This window comes from Garra rufa, chromosome 10 (genome assembly GCF_049309525.1).
Source record: "Garra rufa chromosome 10, GarRuf1.0, whole genome shotgun sequence".
Lineage (NCBI taxonomy): Eukaryota > Metazoa > Chordata > Actinopteri > Cypriniformes > Cyprinidae > Garra > Garra rufa.
This window is the reverse complement of record NC_133370.1, coordinates 37,166,494-37,169,634: the sequence shown is the minus strand read 5'-3', so window position 1 is coordinate 37,169,634 and position 3,141 is coordinate 37,166,494.

The following is a 3,141-nucleotide window of genomic DNA, read 5'->3' as shown; positions in this document are numbered from 1 at the left end:
TACGCAAAGTTGCTCCAAATTCATGACTTCTTTATTATAATTAAAATTTGACAGAAGGTACGCTAAACCAGCCTGAGTCCATGCACTATGGGGAACGCGTAGCTTGATATTATTCTCTTTATGCTGCTCGTTCTTACAAAATAAGCTGCTGTTAAAAGAATGAGCTCTTATTCAGCGTATAATGTTACGCGTTATTCCCCATAGAAAAAAAAAACACGTTCTGCTGTCAAAAGAACGAGCAGCATAAAGAGAATAATATCAAGTTACGCGTTCCCCATAGAAGTCCATTATAAGGACTCAGCTTAGCCTGGTTTAGCGTACTTTAACCACGTCTTCTGTCAAATTTTACTTATAATAAAGAAGTCATGAATTTGGACCAACTTTGCGTGCCATCACATTTTCTCCAGAAATTTGTAATGTTTTACGGTAGAGAAAAAAATAGAATATTCATTCTATTCTATTGGGACAATCGACCACACAAAAACGGAGCTGCGGTTGGCAACAATAGATTTATTTTTAAACTCTGCTGCCAAGCAGGGTGGAGAGGGACATCACTGCCTCGAATTGTTTTTGTTATTTCTAGGAAGGGGAAATATATTTGACTCTCATTACAACAGCACAAATCGAGCACAAACAAATGATAGTTTTGGTGAACATTTCTTTTTTTATGCGTGCCAACTTCACCGAGGTCTGCGCAAAGGACTGATCATTACAGACAGCAGGATAAAATGTAGGCTACCTGTCTTAACTTTCATGCTTATTACAAAATTAAACTGAACAAAATTACAATGTTCTCAATTCGTCAAAGCGTCCACGTTAAACTGACTTCTATGTGAAATAATTAACGCTTAACGTGATATTATTCACTGTATATGCTGAATGAGATCTCATTCTTTTGACAGCAGCAAGTGTTAATTATATGTAACATTTGACATAAATTTGTTTTTTCCCAGTCGTTGTTAAGATACGTTAACGTTAAGCTTTTTTTGTAATGGAATAGGGGAGCGATTACTTTATATGCTGAATAACAGCAGCAAGTGTTTATTATATGTAACATTTGACATAAATTTGGTCTTCCCTGATCGCTATTGAGGTAAACCACGTTAAGCTGTTTCCTTATAATGGGCTTCTATGGGGGAGAAAACGCTTAACGTGATATTATTCACTTTATCTGTGGAATAAGGGCTTGTTCTTTTGACAGTAGTTAGTGTTTGTTAGAAGTAAGGTTTGACATAAATTTGGGGTTTCCTGGTCGTTTTTTAAGCCACGTTAAGCGTTTTTCACGTTAAGTGTTTTAGAACGTCCCTATCTTCGCTGTACCAGTAGCGGACAGCCGGAAGTAGTTAAGGCTGTTTTGTAGAACCCGGCAGAATGTTGCGCATAACGTCTATTACACTATCAAAAATTTTACACCAAATTGGAATTGGTAACTCAATATTTTGGAATTTTCTCTTAATTGCATATAGAGCTCTCCGAGCTTTATCTTTAAGAGCATTCACTGCCATACTGAAACTCCCCGATGCAGTGATGATCAATCCGAGGTAAGTGTACTGCATTGTGTGTTCTAGGGCGGTGCTGCCTAGATGGAATTGGTGTCTGTGTTCCTGACATCTGGGCTTTTTCTGAAAGACCATAGTGTTGGTCTTTTTGAGGTTTACTGCCAGGGCCCAGTTCTGACAGTAAGTCTCCAGCAGGTCTAGGTGCTGCTGCAGTCCCTGTGGGGTGGATGACAGCAGCACCAGATCATCTGCGTACAGTAGAAACTTTATGTTTTTGTCTTGTAGAGTGAGTCCAGGGGCTGTAGACTGTTCCAACTGCACCGCTAATTCATTAATGTAAATGTTGAACAGTGTTGGACTCAGGCTACAGCCCTGCCGCACTCCTCTTTTCTGGGTGAAGAATTCTGTGTGTTTATTGCCAATTCGTATTGCACATTTGTTGTTTGAATACATTGATTTAATGATGTCATAAGCTTTACCCCCTACACCACTTTGTAAAAGTTTGTAATATAGTCCGTCATGCCAAATAGAATCAAATGCTTTTTTGAAGTCGACAAAGCATGCAAATATTTTTCCGTGTTTGGTCTGTTTTACGTGTTTGTTGATTAGGGTGTGTAGGGTGTAAATGTGGTCAGTAGTTCTGTAATTTGGAAGAAAGCCAATCTGACTAGGGCTCAGGACACTGTGTTCGTTAAGGAAGTTCACAATTCTATTGTTTAAAATACTGCTAAACAACTTCCCCAGATTACTGCTCACACAAATGCCTCTGAAATTATTAGGGTCCAATTTATCTCCACTCTTGTGAATTGGGGTAATAAGTCCTTGGCTCCAGATGTCAGGAAAACAGCCCGAACTAAGTACAAGGTTGAATAATTTGAGCACAGCTGTCTGAAGCTCAGGTGTGCTGTGTTTCAGCATTTCACCTAGAATGCTGTCAGGACCACAAGATTTTTTACCTTTTTGGGTTTTGAGTTTTTTTGTCAATTCTTCATGTGTAATTGGGAAGTCAACTGGGTTTTGATTATTTTTAATTGTGTTTTCATAAGTTTGTAGATTTAGTTTGATCTGATCATAATTGTTATTGAGTTGTTTTGAAGGAATTTCTTTATATAAATTTTCAAAATGTTTTGTCCAAATATTTCCGTCTTGTATTGGTAAATCTTGTGATTTTGTTGTGTTCAGATTATTCCACATATCCCAGAACTGATTGTTATTTATTGAATGTTCTATTTCTTGTAGACTCTGTGTCAGATGGCGTTTCATTTTTGATCTGATTGTGTCTTTGTATTGTTTTAATTTTGAAAAGTATTCAGTTCTTATTTCAGCATTGTTTGGTTCTTTATGTTTCTGATTTGATAATTTTCTGAGTTGTTTTCTTAATGTTTTGCAGTCTGAGTCAAACAATTTTTCATCTTTTGGTGTTTTTTTACTATATTTTTTGCCTTTCATTTTCAACTCAGTTTTGCATGCTGCTTTTTTAAATATGTGACTTATTTCATTTATAGCCAAATCAACACCATCTTTAGTTGTTTCAAATTGTTTGCTAATAAATGTAGTAATTAGGTTTTTCAGTTCTTCAGAATTGAGTGCTTGAATAAATTTGTCTGTGCTGTCTGAAGCCCATCTGTATCCAGGCTGGATT